The 20,131-nt window shown below is 44.0% G+C and overlaps 1 protein-coding gene across 1 annotated transcript in view; it reads left to right on the forward strand.

Annotated features, from left to right (window-relative positions):
- Positions 1 to 13,640: 13,640 nt before the first annotated feature.
- NDRG1 (N-myc downstream regulated 1) overlaps positions 13,641 to 20,131 on the forward strand; it is a 42,838-nt gene continuing 36,347 nt past the window's right edge. Inside the window, exon 1 of the mRNA XM_054192092.1 lies at positions 13,641 to 13,717. The gene's annotated coding sequence lies outside the window, so the exon portion shown is untranslated. The remainder of the gene's footprint in view (positions 13,718 to 20,131) is intronic.

Genomic DNA, 20,131 nt, shown 5'->3' on the forward strand with positions numbered 1-20,131 from the left:
CAGAATGAAGGGCTGAGGTCTGTCTTGAGGGTCTGCATCTGGAACTTTCTGCTTGACCAAGACTGGGGTTAAGCTAAAAACACTGACATGATGAAAGATCAACAAATAACGGGTCTCAGACAGCTCAAGTCTGCTTTTGGCCTTTGTCTTGGGTTTGTAATAGTGTCAGACAGAAAGGACCTAGGAAAACAACTTTCACCACTGAAAATAAACTGCTGTAAAGCAGCTCCACAGCTGGCCAGCAGGACAAGATCTGTCCTTTCTCCCAACCTGCGTCAAGTGCTGCAGAGAGAACATGAGATTAAATTTGGCTCCTGTGGGCTTTTGTGTCTTGGAACTAATGACAGTAATAACCCAGCAGGAAGAATCAGATATGCCAATGGTTTTGTACACAAAGAATCTAGTTAAAGGTTTTTGATTTTGTCCATGCTACATGATACTATTTTTTTAAAGCATTTTCCCCAATTTACTGTAATTCACAGTTTTAAATACTGCTGCAAACAGAGTTTTATGCTTCTCACAGTATGATAGCTAGTCATGGTTAAGGCTTCCTTTCTGAGTTAAGAAATTTTTTCAGGATTTACTTAAGTTTCTAACAAGATGGCTTTGAAGTTGACCAAAAAAAAATTCAATAGATTTTTTGTCTTCTTTTGAATTTTGATAATTTTTAAAGATCTGCTTCTGAGATGAAAAAAACGTATGATGGTGGGACAAACAAAGCAATAAATGCATTCCAGCAGGGAAAGCACGCTAAACAGGAAATCTTACATTCAGTAAGAAATGTTCTTTATGTCATCCCTTATCATATCAGTTTGCTCAGGGTCTTTCTGAACTGAAGGGACGCAAAGTGTTGTACAGGCAGTCTTTTCAGATACAGGGCCTCAGATCTCAAGAAGTTTTGTTCATACTATTCTCCCAGGGTGAAGTCAGTATTAATCACCCTGGCTCAAATCTCTGATCTTGTGGCTCAGACGTGTTCATCACCAAAGTTGAGGTAACCCAGTGAAAGCTTCATGACACCGAGCGCTGTTTTCCGGTGGTTAGGTTCTCCCTTTTTGCAAGGCTGCCCAGTACCACAAACCATGCAAGGGTGGATTACTACATTCAGGCCTTTCTACAAAGCGTATCTACGCGCACTCAAAATCTACTCATCCCACAATACTAATATTTGTGCTAGCTCCAATACTTGTAATGACTAATAACCTTGAAGTATTCAAAACTTAAACTCTGGCCTTGGTCCCCTACCTAGAAGATGATAGGAGATGTCCTCACCATTTCAATGATGAGCATTTTTGCCACAAGCTGTCTCTCCAGATTAATTTTTAGTAAACTCTAGCAAAGTAGGGTTCCTAACCTTAGCTCTACCCAGCAATGTAATACCAATACTAATGAATAATAACTAGCCACGTTTGTAAAGCTTTGCTACACTCTATTAAACAACTGTGGCCTTGCATCCATAGATGTATCTCAGTGTCCGGTGATGAAAAGCTGAATTAAATCCTTAGTTATGCTGGCAGACACAGGGTTCAATGAGGTAACGGGGCTAAACACAGCCTCGCTGCCCAGCCTTTCTGAAAATCTGCTTTTTCAATTTGATATCGTTGGCGATCAGCTCACTGGACTGAGGGTATGGGAAGCAGCAGCAGCATGTGCACACATTTATTTCACTACAAATGGTGGGAGCTCATGCCCATAGAGCTGTGATCACGGCTGGGCATCACCAGCTATGTAGTACACTATGTAGTAAAGAGAAAGGTGATATGACCGAGTAACATTTTTTTCTACCAAGGTTGTCTCAGGATAGAAACTAGAAGGATTTATGCATCTTATCTAATAAACACAACTAGGCATTTAAGATGCATTTTTTCCAGTGCTACTGTTAACAGTGGGTTTGGTTGTTCTTTCTTACTCTGCTTGGCCTGTACTCTTCCTAACAGTGGAAAGCCTTGGGACTTTTTGCTATCTCTGTTCATTGGATACCCCCCAGGATAGCCCTGAGAGTCTTCAATGGTTGTGACGTCCTTGTCCTTCTCAGCATTTTCACCTGAATTCCCTCCTGCTCCAACTGGTGCTCCCCAGTCTGGTGCCTCTGAATCAAGTTCTACTCACCAGTGAGCTCTTCCCTTTCCGGTGACAACTGGAGCTGGAAATAGTCTATGCAGCCACACCCGACCAATAACCTTTATCAGTGTTTTCCAATTTAAAGTCCACCCTTAGCTGTAGCTCTGACAATGTTGACCACCTACTTGTTCAAAACAAAATATGACGTTTACAAGTTTTAAGTGAGGTTGACCTGCTCCCACTGAACCTCGGGTGTTTGCTCTGTTAGATACTTGTTCTGAGCGTTAAGATGTGGGTCAGCAATGTCCATTGTTCCTCCAAAACTGCCTTTGATTTTTAATTCTGAAAATTATTGTCTGAATTTTTTTGGTAGGGTTTAGTTTGTTCAACCTAGCAATGGCATTAAATGTCATATGTGTTAGTCTCCTGTAGACAAAATCCTGGAATTTTCCACACTCAGAGCTAAACCTAGATCATTCCTCTTTCTTACTACCAAACTCTATTTGTACTTGCAAGATATAGCTTTAATCCTTTTTTAGAAAAGCACTAAGTCCATCTGCCCTTTGGGCACGGGATAACTCCATTTACTGATATTGAAATATTATAGTAACTCAGACCTTGTCCTTCTCTAATTTCTGCCTTGGGTTTTTAAAACTCTAAGCCTGCACCCCATATCCAGGGGACATGCTGCACTAGCACATGTCAGACCAGCAACTGGTTATTTTGGCTAGTTAGATGAAGCCTCCAGAGTACAGCTTTTAAAGCAGTCTTCTTGGCACCCTTCGTTGTTCACTCTGTTTTATGGCAGTAATCCCAATGTTGCTGTGATCTACCCTATGCCATCCTGTGTTGGCTTTCCTTTGGGCCTGCTGCTTCCACTGAGCAGAACTTATTTTTGGTTCCTTAGTTTTATGTTAATGTCTTAAACTTCCACTTAATCTCAACCTCCTAAGCCACAACTTGTAGCTGTTGCCCCGTTATATTCTCTGCCACTAATGAAAAGGGTTTGGCTTCATCATCCCTGCAGTTTCCTTTCAAATAGATGTAGGCTGTTATTAGACCACTGCTGAGTCTCCTCTTGCCAAGACTAAACAATCCCACCTACCTTGCCGTCTCCTTGAAGGTCATATACCCTGACACCCTAACTATCTATGCAGCTCTTTTCTGAGCTTTAAGGTTCTTGACATCCTGGTAGGTCCAAAACTGGTCTCACCAGGGATGAGTAAAGGGGTAATAATTTCCCTGGATCTGCTGGGCACACTTTTCCTGATGCAACTCAATGTGCCATTTGCACTACCTGTAATGACCGCAAACTATTGCCTCTTACTCATTCTGTCATCGACCACAAGCCTCAGATTCCCTTTCATCTAGTCTCAGCCGTCCGTTTCCCAGCCTGTGCTGATGTATGGGGTTATTCCACCCCAGGCACAGAACTCTGCATTTCTCCCTGCTGAATTTCATGAAGTTCTTGTTGGCACAATTCTCGTGTTTCACAAAGTCTTTCTGGGTTAAAGCTTTGTCACTTGGTATATCAATCATTTTCCTTCACTGACCACCATCTTGACTTTGCTTCAGGATGAACTCCCCTTGTCCAATGATCCAAATCTTTGATGAAGACATTGAACAATAGCAGACCACTGTGGCACTCCACTTCTTACGGGCCTTCAGCTGGATATTAAGCCATTGATTTTTACACACATTAATCCTGGCAGCACAGCCATTCTTCAAGCCACACTCATGCATGCCATACACTCTCAACTTGAAAATAAGAATACTGTGGGTGATGGTGTCAAAAATGTCACCAGACAACGTACATTATATTCACCACTCTCTCTTCATTCACATAGACAGTCTTTTCATCAGCAGCCCTTTTCCCATTGTCAGGAACCTCCACTAATTGACATGATATTTTGCAGATGATAGACACCAACCTAGTAATCACTCATGTCTGCCAATTTCACTAGCTGGATGATTCCTAGACCAAAAAGCCTCTCTCCTTTTCACCTTAAGCTGACAAAAACTTTCTCAGAGGTGTGATTTGGATTGCAGTTGCTCTCTCTCTACTCTCTTTTGTGGTATCTTGAAAACTCCTTCACTTTCCTTTTGCTTTTTCTTTCTGATAAAAAAACAATAATGATGTAGTGCCTGTTTAGAGGAGTGCCTGTATATTTCTTTTAAAAACTTTTAGAGTTGCTCTTGATTCAACTGAAAGCTGTTTAACACATCAAAAATTTCAGCTGCTATGAGGAATAAGTCTACTATCTTCCTTTTGGCACCCAATTTCAGGCAGATAGGGCGTGAAATGCTGATGAAATTTCCCAGTGTTTTCCACTTACTCAGAGGCTGCCAGCAGAAGCAGTGCTTTACCTGCTGCAGTTCTTCGCCAGTGAGAAGTTTTCAAGGAGCACTCAGCGCTTCAGATGTTTGCAGGGGGGTGTCTTCTCTTCAGTATCTAACTCCAGTTGGATGCATGTGATGATAAAACCTCCAGAGGAGCCTGTTCAGTTCCTCTGTATGTGTCCCGGCTAAAAGGGAACAGGGAGTGAGCTTGACATCCAGACCCATGACTGCCCACACTAATTGCTGTTTGGCTTTGGTCTGGCCTCTTCCCAAGACCTGTCATCAGTCGGTATTGAAAAGACCACGTTCCAGCCTACGCAGTCCCCCAGGGTTGTCCCATCAGGGTTTACATCCTCCTGCACACTCACATGGCCCCTGCATACCCTGGGGTATGCAACACGTCCCTTCAGGCTTTGTGCCATAAAAACATCAGTCTCGTGGGTTGCAACACCACCCTTAGATTATTTCAGAGCCTTTGAACTCAAAAACACATAAAAAAAAAATAACGATCATGCTTTAGGACCACGGGGACACCACTTGTAGCACAGAAGAGCACCAGGGCCGAGTGCCAGACAACGTGTGTGGGGTCAGTCTGCCGCAGAGGGCTGATCCTAAGACATGAAGCCTGAGCTGGGCCACGCCACTTAGTGTCCGGGCCAGAGACTGGGTTTTGGCCCTTTTATATTTAGCAGTATGGACACAGCATCTGTTTGAGACGCAGCTCATACAGGCCAAAACTTAACACCAAAGTGGGATTTTTTTGTGACTCATTTGATTTGCTAATCTGAAACAGATTTACCGTGTCTTGTTTAATAGGGAACAGCCTTTAAAGCTATTAAATGAATGAATTGCTGATTTAGTGCTGGCTGTTGGATTCTGAGCAACTGTTTTGAAATGGCTGGTAGAAGAAAACGTCCAGTTTTGCTGCAAGAGCTACAATCAGCTTACCTATTGCTCTCTTCTCCTGTCCCTATCTCCTCTGTTATTTTGTCTTAGGGCAACACACCCAGTCCTTGTCAAATGATGCCTAAAGCAATCCCTTAACCAGACTGCAATCAAAAATAGCTGTTTGTGTCCTACCTCCTCTGTGGCACCCTCTTCTTTAAAACTTCTGTAAGAGTGTTGGTGTGGTCAGCTCTGAGTACACGGCGCCAACCAGCAAAATCACTTTGTCCTTCTTTGACTGTGAGTTCAAAGCTGTAAGAACAGCATTTATAACCAAAAACTTTAGAAAACAGCTGTAGCCGTCCAACTGATTGCAAGTGAAACATGTCATTTAGGGTCTTGCAGAACCAGACTTTCTTTTAGTTAATTGCTTGGCTGTGTTATTGCTATGTAAATGTGTGCTCAGGACAAAAGAACTATACTTCTAAGTGCGTTTTCAAGCAGAGGGCACATGACGTTACTACATTTGGAAGATTAGACAACGATCAGGACTTTTACCAGCTCTTCCTTATCAGACCCAAGTGAGGACAGAGTTCTGACTTGTACTTTCTTAGTTGCTCCTCAAACCTATAGGCACTCACCAGCCTGTTTGGCTTGAATTCAAGCTATCTCCATCTCGGTGGGTTCAAAAGTTCAGCTGAGATGTGGGTTGGATGCTCCTTCAGAGAGGCTGTGAAGAAGGGAATGGGAAGGATTCTGGTACACACACATGTACTTGTGCCTCAGCCAGACTGAGTGGGAAGAAGAGGTGAGGGGAAGGAAATTACTTTCCAGATTTCTAGCTAGTAGAGGAAATTCTTTAAAAATACAATAACTAAAGATGGGGACAAAAGGGAGAGAGTGGAGCACTTGTACTTCAGTTTTGGAGCAATTTTTCTCAGACAAATAATGATCACATAGAATCCAAAAGATGTCACATTGCATTTGGTGCCTTCTCCCCTGGTCAGTACAGGAGTTGCAGGTATGTCGGCTGACATGACCCACACCAAAGTGCTTGGAATCAGGAGATTTTCTGGTGGCTTCCAAATCCTGTCATCTGTTGCTTCAAATGGCCTAATTTCTCAGAGCACACACTCATACCCAGCACTTCCCTGGTCACACCTTTCTGATACAGAACAAGTTGTTGCAAAGTCTGTTTTACGTAAATGACTTAAAGTCTCCTTGAAGTTGCTTGTGCAGCCCCCAAATGAGTTCCGTTTGTTGCTAATGCTGTGCCTCTAGGGTGGATGTGAGCGGGGTTTTCTTCATAATGCTCAAGTATATAGAATCCTCATTTTCTAGTATGTGAAAGCAGCTTTTGTGAAAAGATGTTTACAGCTTAAAAGTACTTCTTTAAACCTGTCATTGAATTTGCAGCAGAGGACAGCAGTTGCCATTGATGGGCAGATTCTCCCCACCTAGTGCATGGGGATGGAGAGTCCTGGCACCCCAAGGCATTGTCCAGGCAGACTGTTTGCAAGAAGTTGCAGATGACCCACTGCGAGCATCAGTTGGGCTCTGTTAAATTCTCTACTCATCCAATGCTTCAGAAAGTGAATTGCTGACCTGTGTAGCTTGTCTTCTTATAGGTCATTTGGGAGAGAAAAGTTCAAGAAGAAGAAATGTTGAAGTGTAGTTCTCCATGCTGAAGACAGTACTTTCTAACCGGGTTCCTTTAGCCAGAGCAAACCCTTTCTGATAAACGCAAAGTTTCTTGTTGGGAATGGGATGGAGAAGGCCACCTACCTCTGAGAGAGTTGAGGAAAATCCCTCCTAATTTACATCCTTTCAGCGTTTCATTTCTCCTGTCTCTGACTGCTGTGGAGGGTTACGGCACTGCTTTTAGTTCACAGTTAAAACAGGCCTTTCTACTTCCTTGCCTGCTCATAGTTGACCACGAAAAGGATCAACATGAATAAAAAAAGAATAATATCTCATGCCAGGTCAGTAAAGCTATATCTGTAAGGGAACTTATTGTGTTTATCTGTATATTTAGTGTTGATCCCTAAAGAAACAAGCTCTATACAACTGTACATACAGGTGTGTACATGTGTGTTTAACGGGTGGACAGGTCTGAGGAGAGCAATATTCCTCCATAAGGGATATATAAACTCGTGCAAGGGGCTATCAGGTACCCATAAAACCAATTATTTCATCTCCCAGCAGCCCCAAATAGATTTCTGTTTAGACCATTGGGCAAACAAGAGGGCAGATAAGCAGCCAGTCACCACGCACGTCCTGCTGGGGCTACCAGCAAGTACAGGGATCTTCATGGCCATGGTGCACCATGGTGTACTGCTTCTTCTGACCAACGGCAAGCAGGTGACAAAGAAGAGAAACACAAAGAACTCATCTGAGCAGACAACCTGAGACTACATCAGGACAGATTATTAGCAGCAATGCATTATGCTTTGACTGTGGTGATTGTGCAAGCTGAACTCACCTGAATCTCTTTAGTCCAAAATGCAGATACTACTGAGACCTTTAAAAACCTTGTTGGGCTGCCAGTAAATCAGTCAGCAGTTTTCTTTACCATTTGATGTATGTGAAACCACTATCATCCTGGGAAAAGGAGTTCACCGAATCACAGAATAGTAGGGGTTGGAAGGGACCTCTGGAGATCATCTAGTCCAACCCCCCTGCCAGAGCAGGGTCACCTACAGCAAGTTGCACAGGAACACATCCAGGAGGGTTTTGAATGTCTCCAGAGCTGGAGACTCCATCACCTCTCTGGGCAGCCTGTTCCAGTGCTCTGCCACCCTCAAAGGAAAGAAGTTCCTCCTCATGTTTAGGTGGAACTTCCTATGCTCAAGTTTGTGCCCAGTACCTCTTGTCCTGTCCCCGGGCACCACTGAAAAAAAGGCTGGTCCCGTCCTCCTGACACCCACCCTTTAAGTATTTATAAGTTTTGATAAGATCCCCCCTCAGTCGTCTTTTTTCCAGACTGAAGAGACCCAAATCCCTCAGTCTTTCTTCATAAGAGAGGTGTTCCAGTCCCCTAATCATCTTGGTAGCCCTTTGCTGCACCCTCTCCAGCAGTTCCCTGTCCTTCTTGAACCGGGGAGCCCAGAACTGGACATACCTCACTGCGGCCTCACCAAGGCAGAGTAGAGGGGGAGGATGACCTCCCTCCACCTGCTGGCCACACTCTTCTTGATGCACCCCAGGATGCCATTGGCCTTCTTGGCCACAAGGGCACATTGCTGGCTCATGGTCATCCTGTTGTCCACCAGGACTCCCAGGTCTCTTTCAGCTGAGCTGCTCTCCAGCAGGTCAGCACCCAACCTGTACTGGTGCATGGGGTTATTCTTCCCCAGGTGCAGCACTCTACACTTGCCCTTATTGAATTTCATAAGGTTCCTCTTTGCCCAACTCTCCAGCCTGTCCAGGTCTCTCTGTATGGCAGCACAGCCTTCCGGTGTGTCAGCCGCCCCTCCCAGTTTTGTATCATCAGGGTTGCTCTAGATCCTAACCGAAACACCAGTTGGGATTTCTTCCTCTTTGTTTTATCTCATGCAAGTTTCAGAGATCCCCTGCTGGCTTAATCTTTGCACAAAAGACAGCTTTGAAAATGAAGGCCCTCTTCTTGAGTTCTTGGTGTGAGAGACAGGTTTTAACCCAGATATTGCAATTTGAGCCTTTTCTGTTTGGAGGAGGAGTGGAAGTATGCGTCAAGTCCCAATTCCCCTTCCAACCATAGCAGGGATATGAAACCATCTTCCCGCCTTCACAATGACATCTGTGAGCTGCAGAACCAAATTTTTCCTTTTTCCTGTCTGGCTTGATGAATTTTCTTTATTTTTACAGAATACATTAGCTCCAACAGGAGAAATTGCCGGCAAAATATTGTGCAATGGGTATATAACCACCCAGTAGACTGTGGTTAAGACTTTTTCCTGGTAAGCAGAAGACCTGTGCTCAAACATAACTGAGTAAGTATAGTATCTGAAACCAAGTCCCTCAGATGCCTGCATTATCTGTGGGTTACGGACTGTGAGGCAGTACTGCCGAAAGCACTCACTGACCATAGGTATTCATCTCTCAGAGAGAACTCACTTGAAAACCTTATGTGGAAATAAACATAAAATCTATTTTAGACCTTGCCACTCTTGGCTTTTTCTCTTGGCTAGCTTTAATATTTACCACTCATCATGTTGACTTCTCAGAAACCCAGTTCTTAGGCACTTAGTTGTCTGCATGCATTGGACCGAAAGCGCGAGTGCCGAACGCGGGACCAGGCAGCCCTGTCACTCAGCAGCTGAGTCCTGCTGTGATTTTAGCTCACAGATTCCACCCCAGTTAACAGAACTTCCTGCAAAAATTTTCCCTCTCATGAAACTCTACACCAAAAACCTTTTGAAAGGACATAGCTATTCAAAGCAAAACAAAACCGAACCCCCAATCCCCTCCATTCGTTGAATGAACTTACAGATAAACCCTGGTCTTCTAAAATACATTAAAAAAAATCTACTTCCTTTGCAAATGGCAGGAAGTTCATATTGCAAGACCAGCTAAATGACTCACCCCACATCTATGCTTTTGCTGAACCAGATAAACCTGCCAAAAGCAGTTTCCAAACTGGAAATAAGTACTTCTGTGGGGATATGAATAACATCAGGCAAATCTCTGACAAGGGCATGTGAATCTGCAGTCTGTGGTGTTATTTATTTATATTTTTTATTGAGGTCAGTGCCCTTAGTTCAAAGCTGCATTGGATAATTTTTTGGAAAGACAACTGATCTGTATGGCTACATGTCAGCATCATCAAGGGATCCAAAGGCAACAACAAAAGGCTGTAGTAGAATAAAATTCCCGGTGGATGGGGTGTGATATTTGATGGGTCACACAGGGAATTCTTTTGACATGAACCAGCAAACACCAAGTATATTTTTCATAAAACATGTAGCTTAATCCAAAATTATCCCTGATGCATTGTTAGCAAGAACAAGGGAACACCCAGTTACTTTTGCAGTGACTAATAATATTACCACTGTTTAAATGTAAACAGTGTGCAGAGATCTTTCAAAGGAAATGCACAATATTATTTGCAAAAAATAATGCTGTGCTCTTACTTTATTCAAGTCTTTTTCCTTCTTTGCTGCTGCAGTACAACCACTGAAATTTCCTGAGTTAATGCTGGCATGGCAAAAAATATAACGTCAAAGGAAAGAAGAACAGTCTCATAATTAAAATCTGTTTCCATAGCATTGAAATAGATGGAATTGCCACCCTTCGGTGGACTTTGGATCAGGTCTCTAGTCTGGTGGTTCTTCATTTGCACCACCCGCTTTCCCCTGGAGCCTTGTAAGCATTGATTAGTTAATGGCTTTAAAGTGCTATTTAAATGCTGAAATATTGTTATTGCCAGGTATTGGAACACATAGGCAGGTTTCTGCTCAGCACATATGATTAGTCTTTCTCTAGCATGGAAGCATGCCATTTCCCTTCTTTGTGCAAACGTGTCTTAGTGTGTGCATACACCTATGATAACCCAGTTTGGTAAAACAAAATAAAACAGTACATCAAGGACTTGTTTACTTCAGTTTTAAAAATGCTGGAGACCTATGCTGCGGTCCCAAGTGAAAGCCATAGACAGCACTGGAGAGGGTTGGTGCTTTCCGGCTCATTTGAACAGCCCGTTCGCTCGTACAGGAATGGACATCTAGGGCTGGGCACCAACCCCCCATAGAAATGCTCTTCTGAAAAGGACAAGCACATGCCAGCTGCATAAAGCTAATTTATTAAATAAAAACATATTTATAGCTGGCGTAGTCAGGTTTTCAATGGACCCATGTGGGTGGCAGCTTTTCTCGTCTCCCTAGCACAGTGGTTCTTAAAGCACACAAGTCCGTACACGTACAGGTACTGGTACATGAGCCACTCAGCTGCTGTGGGAACACGGCGCGAGCAGTCGTGCAGCCCAGCACGGGGTGAAAACTCACTGAGGTTGTGGCTGTTGCATTGTCAGCAGTGCCCCTCTGGCAAATTAAGCCTTGAAATTCCTGTTTTCCCTACCTGTCTTCTAAGTAGACTTTTTCAAGCAGTGGGGAATGATGTTCCCCAAGCTTTCAGCTGTGCTCCCTTCTGGCACATGGCAGGATTTGGCTCTCTGAGTAAAAACTTTTGCTATTACATCTTCACATAGTGAAATACTTCCTAACTTGGATTTTTGGAGTGACTTCATTTTCTTTTGCAATCCACCCTCAGAAGACCCTGTAAATCACCATGTTATTCTCAGTCATAACTAACAAAATAGCTGGGAATGGTGCTTGAGCCAGTGAAGGCTCAGTTTGGATGCACACATTCTCAGGCTTTCCTACTCACGTGGGCTAGCAGCTACTGACTCCTGGGGGCTCCTACCTGCCCATCTCCAACAATTTTTAGGGTCCAACCCTACCAGTGATCTAAATAACAAACAAACTGCCAAGGTCAAAGCAAAAGAAAACACTTCATTCCAGTTCTCCAGTTCATTCCAGCCTCAGTACTTGTTTTTACTGCAAAAGTCTGCATTTAGTGCACAGGGAACAGTTCATTCTACTTGAATCCCTGGAACTTTCAGCCCCTTCCCCAAAAAGCAGCCAAGCACAGCAGACTGAAAAACTGCTTGAGGATGGGCCAAACCACACAGTTCAGACACTGACCCAGATCTGTTTTCTGAGGGACTGAATGTTTCTGAGCTAGGATTTTATTTCATGGTCAGATGAAGGAAGGATTAATCCCTTGGAAAATTAGTCAAGCCCATCTTCTTGTTCTAGCATTTGCACTTGTTCCATAACTTTAGGAGCCACTGAGCTAGACAGATCTTCCATAACAAACATAGCAAGCCAGTGATTGGATGACGTAAGTTTGAAGATATGTCTTCAAAATAGGCTCAGTTGCAAATTAAATTATTTGTGATGGTTTCATTCGTTTCCTGGCCTCACAGTTTAAAATGAGTATGAAAAAGGTTAGACCTTTTATGATGAAGAAACCAAAGAAAGCACACACAGAGCAGTGCTGTCTTAGAATGACAAATGATTCTCTTTTGTTGTTTTAGAAATACTTTTCATTCTTGCAGACCTTTTCATTCTTGCAGACCTCTTTGCTAATCAAAGGTAAGAAAACATGATAAGAAATTTCCTTTATTCTACACTTAGTAATATTTCAGAGTTATTGCTGTACAACATGGTCTCCCACCGTTTTGTGGTGGAAAAGGAACCAGAAGCTGGGTTAGCAGGCGAGAAGCTAATATGCATTTGAACAGCAGCAAGCTTTTATGGACTGGACTTAATAAGCTTATTGTATAGCTGAGAAAACAGAGGCAGAGAGCTGAACAGAGTTTCAGAGTTTCAGGCCACTGCCTGAGGGAGAATGATAACATGCTGGGGATTTCATCAGTTTGGGTCACAGTAACCTGCTGTAAAAGTGAGGTTGTTAAGTGAAATCACAGACACGGGGCAAGTGCACTTTACAGAAAAGTCACAGAAAAAGCAGCTCAGGCTGTCACAGTTTAACCCGCCCCTTAGCGGGTGGCTACATGCAGAACTGTGTATATAGAGATATTCTTTACTCAGCAGGCTAGGGCCTCTTTTTGGAATAAACGATTAGCTGCGCTTCTTGCCAAAGAGCTGTTTGCTGGGAAACTCACACAGCACTTGCAGCACCCGCTGCACCCTCTGAACTTCATCAGAAATATGTGAAGGCATTATTTTCTTTCAACTGCAATCAGAGTTCCTTCCTAGTGGTCATGTTAATCTATGAGCATAGATTTTGCAATTCTGGGTCTGGTAAACAGACTTATTTTTATATTGTGGCACATACATCCGCACTTTTTTGACCATACGTGCCAGGACCCTGCTGCTGTTGTCCTTTGCTCAGTCTCTCCCAAGACTGATAAACGTTCGGTCCTTGGGCAAACCCTCGCACGCACTCGTCTCTCCTCACCAAATTGTGTGAAACCTCTTCCTCCCGGCACAGTAACGCTTCGGGAAGCAGGTCTCAGCCGTTCACTGCTGCCAAAGCTTGCCCGGGAAAGGGATGTCAGAGGCGAGCCTCCTCCCGGCTGGGCTGCGTGCCTGGACGAAAGCGGGACCCGGGCTCGCGGGTGTGCGCCGGGGTTCCCCGCTGATATTTAGGGACCCTGTGAAGACCGGGCAGCCGGGACGTAGCCGCCGCAAACATCTGCGGGCGACGTGGGGGGGAGCCCCGGGGCGCGGGGACGGACGGGCGGAGCCGCGGAACGGGTGGCGGCCCGCCCCGTGCTCCCGTCGGGGAGGCGGCGGCGGCGGCGGCGGCGGGCAGCGCCGCCCGGCGGGCGGGGCGCGGGCTATAAATCCGCCCCGCGGCGGCGGGCGGGCGGCGGTCGGAGCGCGGCGGCGGCAGCAGCGGCACAGGGAGAGCGGTAGCACAGCAGGTAAGGGGTGGTCCCTTCGTCCATCTGCCTATCCAACCATCCACCTAACTACCTGTCCATCCATCTGCCTACCTATCCATCTACCTACATATCCACCCGTCCGTCCATCCAGCCCCGCGGGCCTTGCAGCCCCTTTGAGAGTGCATCCTTGCATCACCTTCCCTTTTTTTTTTTTTTCTAATCAATAAATCCCTCCCCCCCTCCCCCTTCCAAGCAGGGTTTTCCTGGATGCTGATAGAGGAGCGGGTGGCTTTTAGTGGGCTGGTGGCTGTGTGCTGGTGGGAGGGAGCGGTGGATGGGGTGCCTCGAGCTGTACCCCGGACATTCTTAGTTGTGGAGGCAGCTGTTGGATGCTGCTGCCACAGTCCAGGCTCCCCTGGCAGCAGTGGACTGGGCTGGGCTGGGCTGGAAAACAGCTGCAAAATGAAGGCACATACTTTTCCTACGGAAGTTAACTACTGGCGTTTGTTGCTTGTGCCTGTCTGCTCTTGCTGCTCTGTGTTTGAATTTGGGGCAGAGGACAGACTTGACTGGTGTCCAGCCCTTACCAGTCAGTTGTTTCAGTGGGGTCATTGTCTCCATATGTGATAATAGGCGCAGTTTGCTGTCCGTGCTTCCAGGCACTGCTCAGGTTCAGAGCACTTCATGGTAGTGTTTGCAGTGGAGGCAGAGCCACATACTGGGTCTGATGAAATGAGTGATTTCACTTCTGCTAGGGAGGATGTTTTGGTTAACGCTTTCCACTGTGTTATGGTTTTCCTATGAAACATGTTCAAACTGTCATTGCTCATTGTCTTACATGCTGTTTTATAAAGACCACACTGCCTGATTTTGCACCCGATCCCCAGAATAGGGTTCCCTTTAGGCTTCAGATAGAAGTATTTACCAATTGTGTTATTTGGACCTTTTTCTCCTCAGTTGTCTGTTTAAATAGGAACTGTATTTGTAAGTTGTAGTGGCATGGAAGAGGTCAAAGACCACATGAAGCTTTCTGTCCAGATTCTCTGCAAGGTGTTCCACTGTTTTGACTTCCTCTGGCTTTTTGTCAACTTTTTTTTGTGTGTGTGTCCGTGTGCCAAAGATATACAGCTGCTGAAAACCTCACTGTTGAGGGCAAGCAATGGAAATAGCCTGTAAACAGGAGCTATCAAATGCTTCAGGTAAACACGTGAGAAGCCTGCCTTGCTGGTTTTAGTGTTGGCTGTTACAGCCATAACTTACGTCAAAACTTCAGCCAGTGGCATTAGGCTGGTCACTTTGAACTTGGCTCTTGGGAACATTTTTTTTTTTTAATTTTGTGCTCTTTTAACCAGAGTCTAACGTAGTTTGACATAGAATGACTGTGTTTTTATCACAAGTACTTGAGTAAACAGCAGGCAACTAATGCTGTATGATGTCCTCTGCGCAGCAAGAATTTAATGACTGTGGATGAAATGGTAAAACTCAGGAGTAGGTGCAGCAAAAATAAAGTGTTCCTTAAAGGTCTATACAGTTCCCAGAGTACTAATAAGCTCTGTGCCCTTGAAGAAGAATAATGCATGAGTGTGTTCAGGGGCAACTGGTGTGTGTTTTGACATGGAAAATACAGATGCAGTGGAAACAGGTTTTAATGTAGTAATGAGAGACTACTTAGGGTGTGTATGGTTTCTGTACCGAATATTTTTTGATATAAACTGAACAGATGCCATGGCATAACAGTTTGGGGAACTGGAGACCGCAGCTTCTGAATCTGAGTTCCTTGCACTGCAATTTAGCAGATGCTTGAGTGGGATGGATTTCAGCTTTGAACCAAAATTTCTACAATCAGTGAACTGAGAGGTGAACCCTGCCCCCTGAGAACGGGCACTCTGCAAAAGTGGCTGGACTAGAAGGCCTTGACAAGCTGGGGCTTATATTTGCTCCCCGTAGGAAAAAGGTTTTGTGTACTGATTCCCTACATTCATCGGCCACTTCACCCAAGGTGACAGCAGGATAGAGATGTCAAACTGTCAGGTGTCCACAGAATTTGGCAATAGCCAAAGGAGTGTCACCCACTGCTGAGAGAGGGCTGCCACATGTGCCTGCCTGTCTTTGGGAACCAGTGTCCGCGGCACCAAAAACAGAGTCTAAGTTTTTCTGTTTCTCCCTTGCACAATGGCTTTTTTGTTCTTACCAAAATAAAAGGGGATGCTAAAGCTGTGACAGATCATCTGGGTAGATTGTATGAATGCGCAGTGGCATTTTCTTTACTCCAGTGGGAGATACTCTGCCCTTTGATTATTCCTTTTTGCACTATGGCAGTTACATGGGGAGATCACAGTGCACCTTGGGAGACACTTTGGCATGGGAGCCTGGTCCTTAGAAACAGTTGTAAGGCAGCTGAGAAACTTGCTTGTGTAGTTCAGGTGGGATTAGCAGTGAACGGTGGTAAGAAAAATTCTTTCATTCAGATTTTTAAACCTAAGTGATTAATTTGTTTGACTGAAATGCAACATACATCTTCTCATGACCAGCTTAAGGCATTTTGGCAAACTTCTAACTTCCCATAGAAAATACTGTTTTTTCACTTAACCTCATTAGAGCCTGAGAATCTGTTGCACAAAACGTGGAGCATATATGTAATGAGACATTTCCTGCTTCTATTGTCTCAAAATAGACAAAGAGTGAAAGAAAAGATGCAGAAGGGGTGAAACTGTCTTGAAGGTCTTCGTTCTGAATGAAGACAACCAGAAAACTGTGAAACTCTCAAAAATAATACAGATTCTAATTGTGGTGGATCAGCAATGTTTACATCATGCGTACAGCTGGAAGCCTAAGGTCACAAAAGCCAGTTTGCTGTCAGGGGAGAGTACAGCCTGGGAAACCAGCAGCCTGGATCAGTTCAGTCCCAGCAGTGTGCAGCAAGAGTGACTTTCTCTAGTTGCTCTGGTTTGACCACTTGCAAGGAAAACCTTCTGAAACCCAGGAGATGCAACTGCTTGATATTAATAGGGTTGAAACGCTGGTCCTTGAGAGGAAGTGTGACTTCCAGATGACAGTTTGTTTACATCCAACTTCCACATTGTGTCACAGCACCTAGAAATCTCAAGCAGAAGTTCAGAAGAGCCCATTTTTGTCCTGTCAGTGTTTCGCTAAATAGATGGCGTTGTACGTAGACTGCCCTTTAGCTTCAGCTTTTAGGTGTAAATTTGTAAGTTTACCTAATGTGTGGTGGTGCTGCCCCTGTGGCCTTTTTCGGTGAAGAGCTTCCCTGGAGCGAGGAGTGGGGAGTGAGGTGTGGATCTCCAGCTGCCAGCAGGTCAAGGAAGCAATAGTTACTCCTCTGCCATCTGTCAAAAGCTCTGTCCCAAACATTGCGATTAAATTACTTTCTTGTACTGGAACGTCGTGGGAAATACTCTGAAACTGTTTAAAAGGCTGAGAGTAAGGCAATCCCATTTCCAGGTTTGGTGGTGTGTGTTGCTACGGATGACTAAAATCTGGGTTAGGCCTCTCGGAAATCAATGGCCATGGATATAATGGCTATTGAACTTGGTGTTTCTCTCCAATGGTGGTGATTTTTTTTTTCCCTATCTGTGTCACTTCCAGAGCCCTGGGTAACTTCAGCGAGGCCAGTCAGCAGGAGGTAATCCCTATTGTTAATTCCCTTTGGCCGCAGAGTTGGAGCAGCAGTAAGGAACCATTCATAGGTCCTCCTGAGTGTGTGATCATGTATCGTTAAAGTGTTATTATGACACAATTAAATTCAGTACTGAGCGTCCATGAGAATGAGTGCCATTATTTACCATTTAATCCAGCACAGCAAGTGCTCAGAGAGGAAAGCCTGCAATTATCCAAGTTTCAGACTCAAACACACAAGCTCCCGTGTTGGGCGATGAGGGAGATGAGTTTAGTTTTACATTTAGCTAAGGGCTGCTGCAGGATCAGGCCTGTTTTGTTTCCCAACTGGCATGAGAGTGTTGTCTTTGGATAATGCCCAGTGGTTTGTTGTCAAAGGGGATGTTCTCCACGCAGAGGTGCTCCGCTTGCTGATGCACAGCTGGACTGCCTGTGCTGATGAAATTTTCCACAGCTGTATCTGTTTGTACAAAGCAGGATGTATGTCAATTCTACTGCTCTTATTTTGTGTGGCTGATCACGTTTCCTATGTTTCTTCTGGGTTTTGCACTGCTTCCTTTCAGTTAATTGTCACAATTTTAATGTATCTTTTTCATCTGTCAGTCAGTTTTTTTTTTTTCTCTTTATAGCTGGAAGTTGGTCAGTGCAGATCTTCCTTTTCAAGCCCTGTTTTTAAAACTGGATATTCACTACTTTTCCAAGCCTTTAACTGTCTGCTTCCTGTCTGAACTAAGTATAGCTTCAAAAGTATAGCTATTTTAGCTTATTTTCTACCATGCATGTGCAAGGCCAGTCTGCTAGTACTGTGTGGATGATGTGAAAATTAGTGGAAAGGGCAAACCTTAAGACCTAGTGCTGCATGAAAACCTGACTGTAAAACAAATCTTGCCCTGTGCTTTCAACCCTCTCTTGTTTTTCTGTGTGTGTGTGCCATTGCCATTTCACCACTTTTCCAACTTGACTTCTTTAAGAAATGATGATTTTTTAGGAAGTAAAAAGTAAGTGATAAGGATCTTAATCTGTAATGCCCCTGACGAAGATTCTGTAAGTGGAGACACTGGTCTTCAAAGCAAAAGAGTGGTAATACATTTTATTTATATACATGTGTGTTTATTGGTAGGCATAAGGCGACATGGAAAAGTAATCAGCACAGTAAAGTAGAACACAGCTTTTAAAGGAAACTTTATTTGTGAACGCAGTGAGCAGACATCCAGATGGGAAACGCACTGCTAGAGGAAGGAAGGATTGCTCTTGCTGTGGGTTCTTGGGTTGCTTCCTTCAGGAAGCTCATGTGCACCTTGTCAAACTAATGATGTCATTTTCCTACTGCTGTAGTTCTAGAAGGTGCTCTAAACACTCTTCCGATGTATTGTATGTAACATATCCCAGCTAAATTTTAAGATGCCTTTGTGTCCTTGGACAAAGTTGCGGCATAGGGGTTTATGTGGCTATTCTATGAAAGAGATGCACTGCAGAGTTTTATGATGAACCTTTATATTATGGCAAATTCAAAATACTCTTCTTTTCCCTACATGATTCAATTTTAGAGCATTGTGTATTTTTTTTCCCACGTGAAACATACTGAATTTTATGAAGTTGTGTATAAAATACTAATCTTACATAAAAACTTGGGCACACATAACTCCAACCTGCCTTGTAAATGAAACCTGGAAAGTGATAACTGTAAGTTCTCTGCCTGATGTAACAGATGCTAACCTGCAGCATGGATGGGTAAAGTTTTGAAAAAAGTCAGCTGAGGAAGAAGAATTGCTTTTTGCCCACTTTGAAAGACTTTGAAAGGCCTTATTTTGAGAAGCGAGGAGTATTCTGGAACTGGATGGTGCTGACTTAGATGCTCCCTCACTAGTCCCATCTGTGTGATGCAGGCAGGAGCGTGCTCAGTTCTTGGGAAGATCGTCATGTATCTCTAGGTGCCGAGGCTTGCAGGCAATGGAAGACTGTTACACAAGTCTAGTCCCGAGTAGTTCAGCATGTGCAAATGCTTAAATTTGGATAATTTTATAACAAGACTTTATTGGGAAGAATGAAAGATGTCCCCTTAATACAATGACCATTTGTGCAAAGTTTGAGTTAAGATTAAGATCTAGAATGCTAAAGTTCATCCTAGAAAAGGGGACTGGGAGCTCACAGGAACAAAATAATATCCATAAATTATACTTTCCTCCTCAAAAACAAACAAAAACCCTCTGACACTTGTCATGGAAAACTTCAGCCCAGACATTTTGGCAAGTGTTATAAAGAGAACTTGTAACAGCAATGAGAAAACAATTTTAATAGGTGGCAGAACAAGTTGTATATGTACTCAGAAGCTGTAACCCATATAGTATGACCTAATGAATAATGTATTTTAAGATACTTCATCAACCTTATCTGTGATGTTTTGTAACTTAAGTGCGCATCTTTGCAACGTCAACTTAAAAATTCAAAACATATAAAAAGAAACCACTATGTACTTGCAAGGGTGCAACCTAGAGGGACAGATAACATTCCTCATCTCTGAGTATACTACGAGCCGGTCCCTTCTGGAATAATCTCAGTATGGTTTTGCCTCTAACTTGCACAGAACCACCCACTTTTTGAAGCAGTTGCAGCTGGGCAGAAGCTATGAACTATTAAAGCATGGCAGACTGAGAATAGGAGGGGGTGGGGAGCATGGCCTGACACTGGTGAGCTGCAGGAACAATAGCTTGTTTCTTGTCTGTTTAGACTGCAATCTTTGTGGCAGAAGCCGTCTCTTCCATGTTATGAAATGCTTAATGCATCTTTGCAGTATTCGTTATTTAATCTGCCCCCAAA

Source organism: Rissa tridactyla, chromosome 2 (assembly GCF_028500815.1).
Source record: "Rissa tridactyla isolate bRisTri1 chromosome 2, bRisTri1.patW.cur.20221130, whole genome shotgun sequence".
Lineage (NCBI taxonomy): Eukaryota > Metazoa > Chordata > Aves > Charadriiformes > Laridae > Rissa > Rissa tridactyla.